At 43.8% G+C, this 19,360-nt stretch overlaps 1 protein-coding gene across 8 annotated transcripts in view; it reads left to right on the top strand.

Moving 5' to 3' along the window:
• Nucleotides 1–19,360, top strand: part of ACACA (acetyl-CoA carboxylase alpha) — a 294,152-nt gene that overhangs the window by 42,862 nt on the left and 231,930 nt on the right. For 2 of the 8 annotated variants that reach the window (XM_021066237.1, XM_021066234.1), the window contains exon 1: nucleotides 7,318–7,588. The exons of 3 other annotated variants lie outside the window; for them this stretch is intronic. The gene's annotated coding sequence lies outside the window, so the exon portion shown is untranslated. Of the gene's footprint in view, nucleotides 1–2,638; nucleotides 2,980–7,317; nucleotides 7,589–19,360 lie in introns of those variants that run through there. 3 more of the 8 variants (XM_021066230.1, XM_021066233.1, XM_021066231.1) reach the window with 3 other exon arrangements.

The raw sequence follows: 19,360 nt of genomic DNA, 5'->3' as shown, positions 1-19,360 counted from the left end.
GGTGCAGGTTTAATTCTGGCCGGGTGCAGTGGGCTAAAGGACCTGGTGTTGCTGCAGCTATGGCTTGGATTCAATTCCTGGCCCCGGAACTCCCATAATCCAGGCCGTGGTTGTGTCCTTAGGAAAAAAAAAAAAAGTTTGGGCACATTTTGCAGCAACGTGGATGGACCTAGAGGTTATCATACTAAGATAAGTAAATGAAGCAAGTCAGAAAGAGAAAGACAAATACCATATGATATCACTTATATGTGGAATCTAAAATATGACTCAGATGAACCTATGTATGATACAGAAAGGGACTCACAGACATAGAGAACAGACTTGTGGTTGCCAAAGGGGAGGGGGAAGGGAATGGTATAGACTAGGGATTTGGGGTTGGTAGATGCAAACTATTACATTTAGAATGGATAAACAACAAAGTCCTACTGTAGAGCACAGAGAACTATATTCAGTATCCTGTGATAAACCATAATGGAAGAAGACTATGAAAAAGAATATATATATATATATATATATGTATGTATAACTGAATCGCTTTGCTGTACAGCAGAAATCAACACAACATTGTAAATCAACTATACTTCAATTTAAAAAAATGAGAGGAAAAAAAGAAATTTGGGCACATTAATGCAACAGGTCCACTGGAAAATAAGACTTACTTTGAGGAAATAGCTTTCTACCTGCTGGTCTAGTATCTTAACCAGAGGTGAGATTTACAGAGCCAGAAAGACAAAGACAAATACCATATGATATCACTTATAACTGGAATCTAATATCCAGCACAAATGAACATCTCCTCAGAAAAGAAAATCATGGACTTGGAGAAGAGACTTGTGGCTGCCTGATGGGAGGGGAGGGAGTGGGAGGGATCGGGAGCTTGGGCTTATCAGACACAACTTAGAACAGATTTACAAGGAGATCCTGCTGAATAGCATTGAGAACTATGTCTAGATACTCATGTTGCAACAGAAGAAAGGGTGGGGGAAAAAATGTAATGTATACATGTAAGGATAACCTGACCCCCTTGCTGTACAGTGGGAAGATAAAAAAAAATATATAAAAAAAATAAATAAAAAGACAGAGGCACTGTGAAATCTTCTGGTCCCAGTTATGATATGGGACCTTGTATTATTTAAAAATTTTTTTTGCTTTTTAGGGCCACACCTGGGGCATGTGGGAGTTCCCATGCTGGGGGTTGAATTGGAGCTATAGCTGCCAGCTTACGCCACAGCCACAGCAACACGGGATCCCAGCTGCATCTGCAAGTGACACTACAGCTCACAGCCACGCCGGATCCTTAACCCGCTGATTGAGGCCAGGGATTTAACCCACATCCTCGTGGATCCTGGTTGGGTTCATTAACTGCTGAGCCACAAAGGGAACTCCCGATATGGGGCCTTTTAAATCTGAAGAAATGAAAAGGATAAAAGAAAGTTGAGGAATGGCTCAGTTTTCCTTGAAAGTAAAGGTGCTACAAAAATGATTAGTGTTGGGAGTTTCCATGTGGCTCAGCAGTGATGAACCCTACTAGGATCCAAGAGGATGCAGGTTCTATCCCTGGCCTCTCTAAGTGGGTTAAGGATCCGGTATTGACATGAGGTGTGGTGTAGGTTGCAGATGCAGCTCAGATCCCAAGTTGCTATAGCTGTGGCAAAGGCCAGGGGCTGCAGCTCTGATTCGATCCCTAGCCTGGGAATCTTTATATGCTGTGGGTCTGGCCCTAAAAAGCAAACAAACAAACAAACAAAAAACAAAACAAACCAAAAAAACAAAAACCCAAACAAAAAAAAAAGATTAGTGTTGTATTTCATTATTTACTGTATTTCAGATATAATAGTAGCAGTGGAGAGTGAGACGGGTGAGGCCAAAACATGTAGCAGGAGAAAGCTGAGTCAGTCCTGGGATGAATGGAGACACTGCAGAGGCTAAAGAGGTGAGGCAGGATCTGGGAGGAAACTCACCACGGGCACTCCCATGGGCTTGCAGGAGGATGAGGATATAAAATGTCAGAATCCCAGAGATGGGCAAGACTGAAATGAGTTATCTTGTCCATTGCCCTATTCATTTTCTTTTTTTTTCTTTCTTTTTTTTTTTTTTTTTTTTTTTTGCCATTTCTTGGGCCGCTTCCAGGGCATATGAGGTTCCCAGGCTAGGAGTTGAATTGGAGCTGTAGCCACCGGCCTACGCCAGAGCCACAGCAACGAGGGATCCAGCTGCATCTGCAATCTACACCACAGCTCATGGCAATGCCAGATCCTTAACCCACTGAGCAAGGCCAGGGATCAAATCCACAACCTCATGGTTGCTAGTCAGATTCGTTAACCACTGCACCACGACGGGAACTCCCCTATTCATTTTCAAATAAAGATCCCCTTAGGCTTTCTCAGGGTATTTGCTTGTAAGCTGTATAGGACTTAAAAACGTATTAAAAAAAAAAAGATACAGGAGGTGTCGTGCAAGCAGCAGCTAAGCTTTTGTGACTGCCAATTACAGTCAGTACAGATAGGGATTGGAAATGCCTGGGATTGGATAGTAAGGAGGGCGGGAGAGCTGAAATGCCTTGTGAAAACCCAGGCGCCCACGTGAAAACATCGTGGGATGTTTCCACTGTGAACACTGTCCTTCGTTGTGTAATCCTACTTTCATCATCAGGATCAGACTTATAAAGTGGCCTCCCTGAGGACATTTTCTGACTTTATGGTGTGAAGTTCCCTCAGGCTCTTAACTCTGGACAAACCTGAATGGTTGACCAGAGCAAAAGAACATAGTGTTCTGATAAGGCCTTTGTGTCTTCTTTGTCTCTTATCTCACAACTGGGGCCTCCATTCTGGTCAAGGCACTGACTTTCTTGAAGTCTGTCCATCTGTGAAACATCTGCGAAGTTTTGCTCCGTGGGTTAAGTATCCTGCTGGAAGTTTTGCCTCCCAGAATCAAGGTGAAGACGGACAAGCCGACGTCAGGAGCGGAGTTGCCTCTCAGGTACAGAGCTAGCCTTTATTTTAGCCAGTGAAGCCCTTGCTAACATCTCTAGCTATCAAGGGGAGTACCCAACTATAAGAAATGTTCTCTAAGATTTTCATTGTCTTTCAGAGGATTAAAATTTAGCTGGAGAGCTAAAAGCAACATACACACAAAAATGCCAAATCATGTGGTGGTGACCAGATTGCTGTAAGAATTCAGAGGAGGGATAAATCAATAAGAGCTGGAGAAGTAAAAAGAGATCTTCTTAGAGAAAAGTGGGACTCTCAAGGACTAGAAAAATGCAGAAAATTAGAAAGGAAGAAGGATGAGTTTGCCAGCATAAGCAATTGTAAGAAGAAGCATGGCAAGAGCTGGGAGCCAGATAGGGTATATGTTATATATTGGGGGCCAGTGGGAAATAACATCCCAGTATATCCTCTATCCTCTGTCCTAAAGGTCCATCAGTGACTTTGCTACTTAAGGGACTTGGAGCCATGGCCAGACAGCCACCAGGACTGGGTGCTCTTCCTGGGTCCATTTTCTAGTAAGGCATTCTCTTTCCTTCCTTGGTTCAACTTTGGTCTGATGTGATAGACTTTCCTGTCTAGGAAGCGCAGGTGTAGGAGGCATTGCTATTTAACAGAGACATTTTATAAATCTTAAACTTCAGGGTGAAACTTTACTGTTTAAAAAAAAAGTCTGCATTGGGTCTGGGGATCTGTATTTTTAAGAAGCACCTACTGATTCTGTTTCAGGTGGTCAGTGGAACATACTCTGAGAAACACTACCATAAACCAAAGTAGAATTGATAATGGAAGTGCCAAAATGTACTGGACAGTGACACATATACTGTTTATGTGTTTCTTGGCTTCCTCAGCTTTGAGAACTTAACCTCTATCTATGGCTCTTATGAAATTTACATGGTTATCACTTAAGGAGTAAGATCTCGACACTGTTTTGCTGTTCAGTTTTGACTTCCCAACATAGATTGCGATCACCTTAAAGACAGAGATGCACCATTGAGAACTTTGTCTAGATACTAGAACAAAGGGTGGGGGAAAAATGTAATTGTAATGTATACATGTAAGGATAACTTGATCCCCTTGCTGTACAGTGGGAAAATTAAAAAAAAAAAATTGAGGACCTGGATTTAAAGGAAAAAAAAAAAAAGACAGAGATGCCCTCAGGCTTTTCTTATTTTCTCCATAGTAGGTAAGGGACCATCTTTAAGGTTGGAAGGTAGCTAAAAGGCTCACCTTTATCAAGCCTTCCTAAAAAACCTGGAAGCCATTTACTATTTGGGAACTTGTAGTAGTTTTCTAGGGCTGCCATAATAGAGTATCAGACTGGGTGGCTTAAATAATACATGTTTATTTCTTCACAGTTCTAGAGGCTGCAAATCTAAGATTAAGGTGTCAGCAGGGTTGGTTTCTTCTGAAGCATCTCTCTTTGGCTTGTAGATGCCCATCTTCTTCAGAAGAGCAGCCACAATTCTGGGAAGTGCTTCATCAATTGTGACTCACAGATGGTCTTCCTTCTACGTGTGTCTGTATCCTAAACTCCTCTTCTTGTAAGGACACCCATCATTTGGAATCAGGGCCCATCTAATGACCTCATTTTCACTTAATTTCCTCTTTAAAGAGTCTATCTCCAAATTTACTCACATTCTGAGGTACTGGGGGTTGGGACTGCACATTTCAGCCCATTACAGCCATCTAGTTTCAGCGTCTAGAAAGGTGCCACTCTCTTCTCATACACCTGTTAGTCTTGTAGAGTAAGTTCTCTCCACCCTTTAGCTCTCCTCCTCCACTTCTTAGAGACATGCACCTGAGTGGCCAGAACGCTCTCAGGAGCCTGTACTAGAAATTGGCAGGTTGTGGCGTGCACCAAACAACACAACACTGAGGAGTTGAAATTCCAGGTGTATTGTCTTAAAGACATAGCTCTCTGCCCACTCTCTGCCCAGCTGTCTTTACATGTGATGATAATAATTAGATTATTATACACTGTGTAAGTGGTCTTGGCGTATCCTAACTCAGCCTTCATTTTCTTTCACTCTAGCTCTTTTACTAGGCTTTTCCTTGGCTAGATCTTTAGAAAGCTCAGTTATGTCAAATGTGCAGTGAGATTGAAAGCAGAACATATAAGGGCTTGCTGAAGTTTTATGTAAGGACAGTTTTTTTTTTTTTTTCTTTTTTTGCCTTTTTTGTTGTTGTTGCTATTTCTTGGGCCGCTCCCGCGGCATATGGAGGTTCCCAGGCTAGGGGTTGAATTGGAGCTGTAGCCACCGGCCTACGCCAGACCCACAGCAACGCGGGATCCGAGCCGCGTCTGCAACCTACACCACAGCTCACAGCAGCGCCGGATCGTTAACCCACTGAGCAAGGGCAGGGATCGAACCTGCAACCTCATGGTTCCTAGTCAGATTCGTTAACGACGGGAACTCCCTATGTAAGGACAGTTTTGAACATAACCCCTCAGTTTTGCAGTGCTTTTAAGGCTGATAAACTGCAATATCACTAAGGAAGAACCTATTATAAGTAATAGGAACTATGAAAGGTAGATGAAAAATAAAGCAGGCTACCTCAAGATTTTTAATTCTTCCCAAAGTCACTTCCTTCATGCAGCTTCATAGAGCACTATTAGGGAGAGGCAAAGCTTCCTTCTTCACAGGCCTTCCCCCCCCTTCAATCAATCAAGTCAAACATCTTGTTAAACCATGAGTTTGTGCTCAGTTATCTTTACATTCTGATTTTCCTCTCTGTTCAGCTGACAGGTGCATCTAATGACAGACAGTTATCATGAAACATGGGTCACTGCTTTGTGAAGTTCACGTCTTTCTAAATTTCTGTTTCTAGCCCCTTTATGAAAATTTTTTTTTTCGGAGTTCCTGTCGTGGCGCAGTGGTTAACGAATCTGACTAGGAACCATGAGGTTGCAGGTTTGATCCCTGGCCTTGCTCAGTGGGTTAAGGATCTGGCGTTGCCGTGAGCTGTGGTGTAGGTCGCAGACACGGCTTGGATCCCACGTTGCTGTGGCTGTAGCATAGGCCGGTGGCTACAGCTTCAATTGGACCCCTGACCTGGGAACCTCCATATGCCGTGGGAGCGGCCCTAGAAAAGGCAAAAAAAAAAAAAAAAAAAAAATTTTTTTTTTCATTTTAGGGCCACACCTGTGGCATATGGAAGTTCAAAGAACTAGGGGTTGCATCAGAGCTGCAGCTAAGGCCTATGCCACAGCCACAGAACACAGGATCCTTAACCCACTGAGTTCAGGGATGCAACCTGCTTCCTCAAGGATACTAGTTGGGTTCTTGACCTGCTGAGCCACAACAGGAACTCTGTCTTCGGTCTTGACTAATATTCCCATCTTCCCCACTTCTACTTCTGCCCAAGAACTTCTCAGGTGTGTATCTCTACCCTACTCATTTTTTGCCCCCTGGCACAGAACTTCTTCGCACCAAACTGCCATCCTTTATACTTCTCTTGGCCTTTAATACAAGCTTGTGTAAGGATCAAAAAAGTATTCTGGGCAGGATTGGAAGGGGTTAAACTCACTCATTCTTCTAAAGTGTAGTTTATTCTCCAATTTTCCTTTTTTTCTCTCCCAATAGTTGTATTATATGTTGGGACTCTTTCTAGTTACTCTTAGTTTCCAACACGCAGCTACCTCGAAAGACCTGCTATCAAATAACTGGCAAAACTAGAGAAATTGGTTGGCTACTTCTCAAAAGCTGCCCTCTGTTTTTCCGGGCTCAGGGCAGGCAGGGAACCCTGTCCTTTGGCTTAGTGCCCTCTTTACTGAGCTTCCCTCATTGAGGCTTCCGTTCAGTGCTCCAGGAGCCAGCACCGCAGACTCCTTGGGGGTGGGCCAGCCCGACGAGGCCGGTTATGTTGGCCCAGAACAGGGGTTAGTTTGCCTGCACTAACTTGGAAACCAACCTGTGTGGTCCTGGGCAATTCATGGATGCAATGCCCACTTCTTCGGGGCGTTGGGATTGAACACCGCCAGGTCCTCACGGGGCTCGCTCACCATCCACCCCACTCAGTCCCGCTCGGTTTTGGGCTCCCTTCCCGCGCTGCGAGCCGGCGGGCCCCGGCCCCCTTCTCCCGGATGGCAGACGCGCGTGGGACCATACCCCATTCCTCTGGCCGCCGAGAGGGGGAGCCGCGGGCCCTGCACCGTCCCCGGAGAAAGGGCCCGCGGTCGCCCGGGACCCGCCCGCCCTCTAGCCGCTCGGCCCCGAATGGCAGAGCGCCACTCGGACCATCCGCATCGCCTCACGTCGCCCCGCCCCGCGCCGCCCTCCCATTGGCTGTCGCCCGGGGGCCCGCGCCTCTCCTCCAGGCCGGCCAGACTGCGCCGCGGCGGGGAGCGGGGTTGGAGGTGAATGGCCTTGAGTAACCCCGGACGTAGTCACCTCATGGGGCTCGCCGCCTGAGGTGGGAGCAGAGGCGGGACGGGGCGGGGCCGTCGCCGCGAGGCCCCGCCCCTCCCCGTGTGCCTGGCCGGCCCGGTGCTGAAAGCCTGTCAGCCATCGCCTGAGCTGCGGGCGTCTCCTCCCGCCCAGTACTACCTCCGCGCAGGGGCTCCGGGACCGCCGGACCGCGGACGCCGCCGCCTTGAGGTGAGGGGAGGGTCGCCTCCGGAACCTGCGTTTAGGGCCTGGGAGAGGCTGGGGCCCCAGGAGAGGCGGCGGCAGCGGAGGGCCGCCTCCCATCTTTGGCCGCACGCGGCCGGGGGACCATCCCGTCCGGACCCGGTGCCTGGGCAGCCCAGCCCTCCCCGCAGCTCTGGGGCCTTAAGTTCCCTCTCGGGAGACGTGGAGGGGCCTGGAGTCTCCGGGCGTGGGAGCTCAGGCCCCGGAACTGGGAGGCGTCCAGCCCAGGGCCTCTAGGAAGGGGTTGGTGTGTCCGCCGGGACCTGGTCCCCCATCCTCCCGCCCCAGACCCAGCATGGTCTGATCCCTTCCAGACCCCTCTCTCCAGTGCGACCCTGCGCTCGGGAGAGGGAGAAGACCCACGTGGGAGGGGGTTGTTGAGGGCTGGGTCCAGCTGCACTCAAAGTCTGCCTCTCTTGGTGAGTGTAGGGTGCAGAGACCCGGGCTTCTGTTGCTCTCGCTGTCTTTGTATCGCGGTGGGAGCCAGGGCCAGTTGTCCCTTGCCAGTTCCTGCTCCCAGGGTTTTATTATGTTTCCTGTGAGGGACATAGTAAAAGTACATGCCTGCTCTTTTCTCTCTCCTTCACGTTTGCCATACTGATCAGGGGAGCTATTGGAGATAGGACGTCGCAAGGTGATGTGGGGCTAATGATTTCAGAGGGAAAAGTGCCTGAAGGTCCTGCCTGGGTCAGCACCAGCATTGTCTTTGGATTTGGACGAGGGAAAGTGGACCCTTGGAATCGGCTCTAAATACCAAGGACTCCAAGTAGGCCTTGTGAGTTTTATTGGAAGCAAATAAGAATAAACACATAAACGCTGCTCAGGTCGCAGAACTACTTTAATTTCATGTGTTTTTGTTTTGGGGTTTAAGACTGAAATCAAAAGACCCTAGGAATTCCTCATTCCATTTCTCTTTAAACAGTGTTTCAGTAATTTCCCAGTTGTGGAATAAACCTAATAACCTGGTCTTCAGCCTCGGAAAGTTGGTCCTCCTTGACTCTCTTTTCATTCATTTTTTGGCCCCCAGCCCACAGTGCGGATTGCGAAACATGCTTACTTTGGTAACATGGTTTCTTCTTCCCAGGCGGGGGTAGGAAATCCTGGCTTATCGCTTACTTTTTGGTGGGATGCCTTGGGTGTCTGTGAGGAAAAGACTTTCTGTACTCCCTATTTGATAGGCATTTTAAAGAAAAGCACTGTGGCCAAATAGAGCCGGACAGCAGCTGCACTGTCCGGGTAGATGCCCACTTGCTACCAAGTAGCAACTCTCTTCCCAGGTCTCTTGTCTCAGTTTCCTCATTTCTAATAACAGGAGGACAGTTATAAATCCAAGAGTAATTAACAAACATTGTAAAATGACATGCAAAAGATGTCAAAAGCAAAGTATTAATTTGTGAAGTTGCCTGAGTAGACCTATATTGCAGAAGTTTTGTTTTGAATTACCAGTGCAGAATAGAAATGTATCTAGCATAAGATCAAACTGTTTTGAAAGTGGGAGGAAATGTTGAAAAATGGTGACGTTTGGCTTAATGATCTTGTACTTCAAATAGTGACTAGGTTATGTCAAAGAACTGGCGGTGTGGGAGTTCCTGTCGTGGCTCAGCGGAAACGAATCTGACTAGCATCCATGAGGATGCAGGTTCCATCCCTGGCCTCACTCAGTGGGTTAAGGATCCGGGGTGGCTGTGGCTGTGGTGTAGGCCAGCAGTGACAGCTCTGAATCAGCCCCTAGCCTGGGAACCTTCATATGTTGCAGGTGCGGTCCTAAAAAATAAAATAAAAAGACAAAAAAACCCCCACCAAACTGGCATTGTGAAAGCCAGCCTTAGAACTCTCTCATCTGATCCTTGCCTCTTTAAAGTGCTGTGGACATGTTCAGCTGTAGATCACTGTATAACATTCTATTTCTGTTTCAGTCAATGACTAGGAAAATTTTTACCTGTCACACAGACTGGTTTAACAGGTCTGAGGATGGTCCTTTTCTTTTCTTAAAAAAAAAAAAAAAAACAAACAAAAAAGTTTTTTTGGGGAAAGCTAATATCCTAAGTCTTGGTTGAAGAAAGAAGAAAAGGAAAAATTATTGGAATTTAGTATTTCTAATTGGAAGGGCCTTTTTTTACAATTCAGAAAAAAGTCTTTGTATCATTATCTAACATGTTCTTAAAGATGAATAATAGTAGGAGATGTGCATCAAGCAGCTTTCCAAGCTCTTAAAACAATAAGATTATGAAGGAGTAAATGAATACCAAGGACTCATTTGCCAAAGAAATTTTCTTCAGCTGTTGAGGTGGGTAACATTTTTAAAGGAAGTCTTCACTGATCTTCCACTTCAGCAGATTATTGCTGAACTAGTTTTTTGTTTGTTTCACTGATGTTTAAATTTAGTGAGTATGGAAGTTCCTCTTGTGGCTCAGCAGGTTATGAACCTGACTAGTATCCATAAGGAAGCGGGTTCAATCCCTGGCCTCACAGTGGGTTAACAATCTGGCATTGCCATGAACTGTGCCATAGGTTGCAGATGCAGCTCTGATGCCACATTGCTGTGGCTGTGGCATAGGCTGACAGCTTCAGCTCCAATTTGACTCCTAGCCAGGGAACTTCCATATGCCGCAGGTGTGACCCTAAAAAGCAAAAAAAAAAAAAAAAAAAAAAAAAAAAATCAGTGAATATTCACTACTTTTTACTTATTTATTTATTTTTGCCATTTCTTGGGCCGCTCCCGCGGCATATGGAGGTTCCCAGACTAGGGGTCTAATCGGAGCTGTAGCTGCCGGCCTACACCACAGCCACAGCAACGCCAGATCCTTAACCTACTGAGCGAGGCCAGGGATTGAACCCGCAACCCCCTGGTTCCTGGTCGGATTCGTTAACTACTGTGCCACGACGGGAACTCCAGTATTCACTACTTTATTTAGATTTAATCGACTATGTGAAGATGGTATTAAATAGAGGAAACTATGACAAATAGTGCCCTAAGACCATTTCACTTAACACAAAGAATATAAAGCTGATTGATAGGGCATACGTTCTTAGGAGTTCAACAAGTCAGTCTTACTATGTATGCTCTAATGATACGATTCTCTTACCAATTTGTTATTTAGTCAAGTTCTCATAAAGACATTTAGTCTCTGTCTCTGGATTTTTAAGGAAGTGAAAAAAGGCTTCAACAAGGGATTTTAGTGCCTTACCCAGTGGTTGGAGGTCCCAATTGGGTTCAGTCTTCCAATGATGTTGAGACTTAGGCTCACTCCATCTTTTCAGCCTGCTGTACTCACCCTCCTTTATATAAGGAACCACAGTAATGTTTGTCATTACATGCCATCAGGAACTAACTTGCATGGTGGTACTAGTTACAAAGTGGTCATCCCAGACAGCTTAAGCTTGTATAAATTATTTCTACTTTTGGAGTTCCTGTCGTGGCTCAGTGGTTGCGGGTTCAGTCCCTGACCTCGCTCAGTGGGTTAAGGATCCCGAGTTGCAAAAAAGACAAAAAAAAAAAAAAAAAATTATTTCTACTTTTGGAAATGATAACATAGTTTAAAAATTCTTTTTTTTTGTCTTTTCTAGGGCCGCTCCCGAAGCATATGGAGGTTCCCAGGTTAGGGTTCTAATCGGAGCTGTAGCCGCTGGCCTCTGCCAGAGCCACAGCAATGTGGGATCCCAGCCTCGTCTGTGACCTACACCACAACTCACTGCAATGCTGGATCCTTAACCCACTGAGCGAGGCCAGGGATCGAACCCGCAGCCTCATGGTTCCTAGTCGGATTTGTTAACCACTGCACCACGACGGGAACTCCACAGAGTTTGAAAATTCTGATTGAATTCATGGAGTTAAGTTTAAAAAGCACACTCAGTTTTAATTTTTTATTTTTTTGGCTGTTCCTGGAGCATGTGGAAGTTCCTGGGCCAGGGATCAAACCTGCACCATAGCAGTGACAAGGTCAAATCCTTAACTGCTAGGCCACCAGGAAAGTCCCAGACTCAGTTTTAGAGAATTTTTTTCAGGAAGTGTAAGGTTTCAGTTATGAATCTTTGGCTTTCTCCTATGATAGGGTACACTCACTAATCAAGTTCCTAAAAAATTACCCTGTTTTTCTAGACAGCGTTCAAATCTGTCCTTAAGTCATATAAATTGGCATACATATATATGTATGTATTTTTACCCATGCCAAGTTGAGCGAATAGTAGGTTGATAAGAGCTTGATTAGTGTTTGGTTTGTTTTTTTTTTTGCTTTTTAGGGCCGCACCCGCTGCATTTGGAGGTTCCCAGGCTAGGGGTCTAATTGGAGCTGTAGCCACCAGCCTACGCCAGAGCCACAGCAACGCGGGATTCCAGCCAAGTCTGCAAGCTACACGCAGGTCACGGCAACATTGGATCCTTAATTCACTGAATGAGGCTAGGGATCAAACCTGCAACCTCATGGTTCCTGGTCAGATTCATTTCCACTGAGCCACGACTGGCTGGAGCTTGATTAGTTTTTAAGTTTACTGGAAGTAATGGCACCAAGGGGATAGATAGTTGGGTTGTTTGTGTTTTGTGCTTCAGTGTTTACTGGTATTCCTGGGCCTGGCAAGGCAAGCTATTTAATTTCCCCTTGCTTCCATCTTGTAAAAAATCCAAGAACTGAATAGAACTTTTAGTATTAGAATGTACTTTAGGAATTTTCTAGTCCAGCTTTACACTTAGCATAAGAATATTTTGGAGTTCCTGTTGTGGCTCTGCAGGTTAAGGACCTGACATCGTCTCTGTGAGGATGCAGATTCCTGGCTTCACTCAGTGGGTTAAGGATCCAGCGTTGTCTCAAGCTGCCAGGTAGAGGTCACAGATCAGGCTCGGATTCGGAGTTGTGGCGTAGACCACAGCTTCAGCTCTGATTTGACCCCTGGCCTAGGAACTTCCATATACTGCAGATGTGGCTGTTCGAAAAAAAAAAATTTTTTTCCTGAAAACGTCAAGCTGTAGGCAGTTCATCATCTGACCTAATGCATCATGGTGTGACTAATTTTTGATAGTCCTTCATTATTTTCAACTTAAAACTGTCTCCCTAAGCCTAGAGGTGTTGGAACTCTAAAAGGATTAGGAATTTCTGCTTTAACTTCTAAATTTCTCCAGCTCCACACCTCTGCCAGGTAATGTAAAATGTAATGCCTAACACATCTGGAAGACTTGGGGTGAAAAAACAAATGAAGCAAATCGATATTTCTTCAAGGAAGAAATTGTTCTTTTCCTTGATACTCTTTGGAAGGTAGCTGACACACCTGAATCATGGCTTCAGCTTTTTCTTTTTAGGGTTGTACCTGTGGCATATGGAAGTTGCCAGACTAGGAGTTGAATCAGAGCTGTAGCTGCTGGCTTATGCCACAGCGATGCCAAATCTGAGTTGCATCTGTGACCTACATCACAGTTCATGGCGATGGTGGATACTAGTTGGGTTCATTTCTGCTGTGCTGCAACTTTTTCTAAATGCTGTTCTATTAAATAAGGTTATGAGGAGGAATTGATTCATAATCCCAGAGATTTTTGAGTTCTGGCTTTTCACTGGAAGTCCTATAAATGTTTCAAGGAACAACTATTTGAAATAAACACGATTCGGGTCTCATAGTTTTATAACTCAGATATTCATTTAAATTCCTATGAAGGAGTTCCTGCTGTGGCGCAGTGCAAAAGAATCTGACTAGTATCCGTGAGAATGCATGTTTGATCCCTGGCCTCGATAAGTGGGTCTGGGATCCAGCGTTGCTGTGAGCTGTGGTGTAGGTGGCAGACACTGTTCGGATCCCGAGTTGCGGTAGGCCAGTGGCTATAGCTCCAATTTGACCCCTAGCCTGGGAACTTCCATATGCCACAGGTGTGTTGGTAAAAAGCAAAAAATAAATTCCTATGAAACACTCAGCTTACAAAATCCTAGTGTTTACACAGCATTGTAAGGTGTTGGCGTGGTAGATTTAAAACAACTGGAAGAGATAATAACGCCCAGCTTCACTGAGGAGTGACAGCTTCAGTTTTACAGTAACCCATATTAATAAGTGAATGACATGCCAGTTGTCTGTTTAAATGCTCAGGCAGATACAAGATAAGGTATCAGAGTGGCATGGAACTAATTGGGTAAAGCTTTTAAAATTAAAATTATTTAAAATTTTTAGTTTCTAATATATAAACAATACATTCATATAGTTCAACAATTTTATTATTATTATTATTATTTGTATTTTTAGGGCCACACCCATGACATATGGACGTTCCCAGGCTACGGGTCAAATTGGAGCTATAGCCACTGGCCTGTACCACAGCCAGAGCAACTAGGTATCCAAGCAGTGTCTGCTACCTACACCACAGCTCACGGCAACTACAAAGAATAGTGAAATAAATACTACTGTACCCTTGACTTAGATTCATCACTTTTTTTTTTTTTTAACATTTTGCCACACTTGCTTTAGTCTCTCTCACATATATTGTTTTGTGAGTCATTTCAGAGTAGGTTATAGACCCCTAAATATTTTTTACATGTTTCTCCTAAGAACTAGGATTTCTCCTGTTTAACTACTTACCATTATAGGTCCCCCAAATTTAACAATAACATAAAATCTAAATATATAGTCCATTTTAAGCTTTTACACTCGTCCTAATAATGTCCTTTATAATTGCATATGTTTTAATTAATGATCCAGTAAAGAATCATTTATTACACTTGGTTCTCAAGTGTATTTTGTGTCTTTAATATAGAAGAGTCACCCTGTTTGTTTGTTTGTTTTCTTTTTTTCTTTTTTGGCCTCCCCGTGGCATATGGAGTTCCCAGGCCAGGGATCAGATCCAAGCTGCAGTTGCGACCTAAGCTGGATCCTTAACCCACTGTGCTAGGCTGGAGATTGAACCTGTGTCCCAGTGCTCCCAAGATACCACCAATCCCACTGTGCCACAGTGGGAACTCCAGAGTCACCCTGTTCTTTTTCGTCTTTCATAGCATTTATCTTTCTTTGACATTTTTAAAGGGTATAGGTCAGTTGTGAAATTTCCTACAATCTGGGTTTGTTTCATGATTTCATCATTATTAGATGGAAGTTAACCATTTTTGTCAAAAATCCTACATACACAGTATTCTATACTTCTTTTTTTCTTTCTACTGCCACATCTGTGGCATTTGGAAGTTCCTGAGCTAGGGGTCAAACTGGAGCTACAGCTGCTGGCCTACACCACAGACAGCCATAGCAACACTGGATCTGAGCCACATCTGTGACTTATACTGCAGCTTACAGCAATGCCGGATCCTTAACCCTGAGCATCCTTAACCCACTGACTGAGGCCAAGGAATTGAACCTGCATCCTCATAGACTCTATGTCAGGTTCTTAGCTTGCTGAGCCACAACGAGAGCTCCATTATTCTGTACTTCTAAATGCATCGCACCAGGAGCCAACTAATATCAATCTGTCCTATTATTTGTGATGTTTAGTTTGAACACGTAGGTGTTTTTTTTTTTTTTTTTTTTTTTTGCTTTTTAGGGTTGCACTCTCAGCATTTGGAGGTTCCTGGGCTACAGGCTGAATTGGAGCTGCCTGCCTACACTACAGCCCCAGGGATGCCAGATCCAAGGCGTGTCTGTGACCTACACCCCAGCTCACAGCAACACTGGATCTTTAACCCGTTGAGCAAGGCCAGGGATCGAACCTGCAGTCTCATGGTTCCTAGTCGGATTTGTTTCCGCTGCGCCACTACAGGAACTCCCTGAGCACCTAGTTATGATGGTGTCCACCATATTTCTTCATTGTAAAAATACCTCTTCATTTTGGAATTAATGTGTAATTTGTGAGGTAATTTTTTTCAAATTTTACTTGTGGTAAAATATATACAGTATAAAACGTACCATCTTAACCATATAGAAGTGTACAGTTTGGTATTAAGTACATTCATAATTCTTTTTTTTTTTTTTTTTGGTCTTTTTGACCTTTTAGGTCCCACCGGAGGCATTTGGAGATTCCCAGACTAGGGGTCTAATCAGAGCTGTAGCCTCGGGCCTACATCACAGCCACAGCCACACCAGATCTGAGCCGTGTCTGCGACCTACACCAAAGCTCACAGCAATGCCAGATCCTTAACCCACTGAGCGAGGCCAGGGATCGAACCCGAAACCTCATCATTCCTAGTCGGATTTGTTTCCAGTGCATCACGACGGGAACTCCAATACGTTGATAATTCTGTGCAACTATCATTGCCATCCATCTCCAGAACTTTTTTCATCTTGTAAAACCCAACCTCTATACCCCTCAAATATTAACTCCCCATTTTTCCCTTCCCCAGCCCCCACCAACCACCATTCTACTTTCTGTCTATGATTTCTACTGCTCTAAGTAACGCATATAAAGTGGAATCACACGCTCTTAGTCTTTTTGGGACCAACTTATTTTATCTAGCATAATGTTTTCAAGGTTTATTCACATTGTAGTATATTGCTTTTTAAGACTGAATAATATTTTATTGTATGTATATATCACACTTTGCTTATCCATTCGTCCATTGATGCACACTGTTTTTTTTCAAGTTTTAGCTATTCTGAATCATGCTATTATGAAAATGGGTGTATAAGTATCTCTGAGTTCCTACGTTCAGCTCTTTTGGGTATATACCCAGAAGTAGAATTGCTGGATCATATGGTAATTCTATTTTTAATTTTTTGAGGTACTACGATACAGTTTTCTTTTTTTCTTTTTTTTTTGCCACACGTGCAGCATATGGAAGTTCCCAGGCTAGGGGTCGAATCAGATCTATAGCTCCTGACCTGCACCACAGCTCACGGCAACACTGGATCCTTTGATAGTAGTCATCCTAGTTGCTGCGGAGTGGCTTCTCATTTTAGTTTTGTTTTGTATGTCCCTAATGATTGCTCAGTATGTTGAGTGTATTGATGTTGTACTTATTCGCCATTTGTATGTCTTCTTTGGAGAAATGTCTAATCAAGTCTTTTGCCCATTTTTGAGTTGGGTTGTATTTTGTTGTTGAGTTTTAGGGATTCTCTGTATATTCTGGATATTAATCCTGTATCAGATATATGATTTGCAAATATTTTTCCCCATTGTTTGGGTTACCTTTTTACTCTGTTGATACAGTCGTTTGATGTGGAAACTTTTTTTCTCTAATTTTCAAGAGGTCCAATTTGTCTATTTTTTCTTTTGTTACCCGTGCCCTTGATGTCATAGTCAAGACATCTTTGCAAAATCCAATGTTTTGAACCTTTTGTCCTGTATTTTCTTCTGAGAGTTTTGTTGTTTGTGGGATCCGAGCTGTGTCTGTGACCTACACCACAGCTCACGGCATTGCCAGATCCCCAATCCACTGGGTGAGGCCAGGTTGGGTTCATTTCTGCTGCACCACAACCGGAACTCCCTACCATACAGGTAGGGAGTCTTAGGTTAGGTCTTGGATCTATTTGAGTTTATTTTTGTATGTGGTGTTAGGTTAAGTGTCCAACTTCACTTGTTTGCATGTGGAGATGTAGTTTTCCCAGCCTCGTTTGTTGAAAAGGCTGTTCTTTCCCCATTAAATAGTTTTGGCATCCTTATCAAATGTCTTTTTTTTTTTTTTTTTTTGTCTTTTGTCTTTTGTCTTTTTGTCTGTTGTTGTTGTTGTTGCTGTTGTTGCTATTTCTTGGGCCGCTCCCGTGGCATATGGAGGTTCCCAGGCTAGGGGTTGAATCGGAGCTGTAGCCACCAGCCTACGCCAGAGCCACAGCAACGTGGGATCCGAGCCGCGTCTGCGACCTACACCACAGCTCAGGGCAACGCCGGATCGTTAACCCACTGAGCAAGGGCAGGGACCGAACCCGCGACCTCATGGTTCCTAGTCGGATTCGTTAACCACTGCGCCACGACGGGAACTCCCAAATGTCTTTTGACCATATATGTAAAGGTTTATTTCTGGGATCTGTGTTGTATTCCATTGGTCTTTATGTCCATCTTTATGTGTGCCACATGGTTTTGATTACTGTAGCTTTGTAGAAGTAGGCCTTGACATCAGGAAGCATGAGTCCTCTATTTTGATCTTCTTTTTTAAGGATCCTTTGAGATTCCATAGGACTTTTAGGATGGGTTTTTCTATTTCTATAAGAAATATTTGATAGGGATTGCATAGAATTTGTAGATCACTTTGGGCAGTACTGACATTTAATTTTTTTTTTTTTTTCTTTTTGGCCATGCCTGAAGCACACAGAAATTCCAAGGCCAGGAATTGAACCTGTGCCATGGAAGTAACCCAAGCCACAGTAGTGACAAGGCCAGATCTTTAATTCACTGAGCCACCAGGGAACTCCTAAACAATGTTTCATAGTTTTCATTGTCATGTCGTTCACCTCCTTGCTTAAGTCAATTCTACATACTTAATTCCTTTTGATGCTATTATAAATGGAATCACTCTGGTGATTTCCTTTTCAGATTGTTCATTGTAACTATATAGAATATACAACTGACTTTTGTGTATTGACTTTTAAATTCTGCAACTTTGCTGAATTCACTTTTTGGCTTTAACAGCTTTTGTTTTTATTTTTTGGTGTGCATAGAATCTTTAGAGAGATTTTTACATACAAGATCATATCGGAGTTCCCACAGTGGCACAGAGGAAACAAATCCGATTAGGAACTATGAGGTTGCAGTTTTGATCCCTGGCCTCTCTTAGTGGGTTAAGGATCTGGCGTTGCCATGAGCTGTGGTGTAGGTCACAGATGTGGCCTGGATCTGGCATTGCTGTGGCTGTGGTGTAGGCTGGCAGCTACAGCTCCAATTTGACTTCTAGCTTGGGAATCTCCATATGCCTTGGGTGCGGCCCTAAAAATACAAAAAATACAAAAAATACAAAAAAAAAAAAATCGTATCATCTGCAAACAGATAATTTTACTTCTTCCTTTTGAATTTGGATGTCTTTTCCTTTTTTTTTTCCCTTGCCTAATTGCTCTGGCTAGAGCTTCTATACTGAATAAAAGTTGTAAAACTGGACATCCTTGCCATATTTCTGATTTTAGAGGAAAGATTTCATTCTTTCACCATTGAGCATGATGTTTGCTATGGGGTTTTCATATACGATCTTTATTGTGTGAGGAAGTTTCCTTCTATTCCTAGTTTGCTTAGTGTTTTTATCATGAAAGTGTATTGAATTTTGTCAAATGCTTTTTTGCATTGAGATGATATGTGGATTTTCCACTTCATTCTGGTAATGTGGTGTATTTGATTGATTTATGTATGTTGAATCATCTTTGCATTCTAGGAATCCAGTGGAATCCTTGCATCCCAGTTCATCATGGTGTATTATACTTTTAACATGCTGCTGAATTCTTTTTTTTTTTTTTTTTTTCTTGCTTTTTAGGGCCGCACCCATGGCATATGGAAGTTCCCAGGCTAGGGGTCGAATTGGAGCTATAGCTGCTGGCCTACTAACAGCTACAGCAACGCAGGATCTGAGCGTCTTCTGTAACTGTGCTGCTGAATTCTGTTTGCTGGTTTTGTGTGTGTGTGTGTGTGTTTGTTTTTTCCTTTTTTGGTTGCCCCTGCAGCACATGGAAATTCCCTGGCCAAAGATTGAATCCGAGCTTCAGCTGTGACCTATTGGCAATGCTGGATCCTTAATCCACTGCACGGGCCAGGGATCAAACCCACGCTTCCACAGTGACCGGAGACTCCCATGTCGGCCTCTTAACCCATTGTACCTCATTAGAAACTCCTGTTTGCTATTTTTTTTTGAGGATATTCATAAGGAATAT

Source organism: Sus scrofa, chromosome 12, assembly GCF_000003025.6.
Source record: "Sus scrofa isolate TJ Tabasco breed Duroc chromosome 12, Sscrofa11.1, whole genome shotgun sequence".
Classification (NCBI taxonomy): domain Eukaryota; kingdom Metazoa; phylum Chordata; class Mammalia; order Artiodactyla; family Suidae; genus Sus; species Sus scrofa.
The sequence above is the reverse complement of the archived record's forward strand: the minus strand, read 5'-3'. Positions and strand labels throughout refer to the sequence as shown.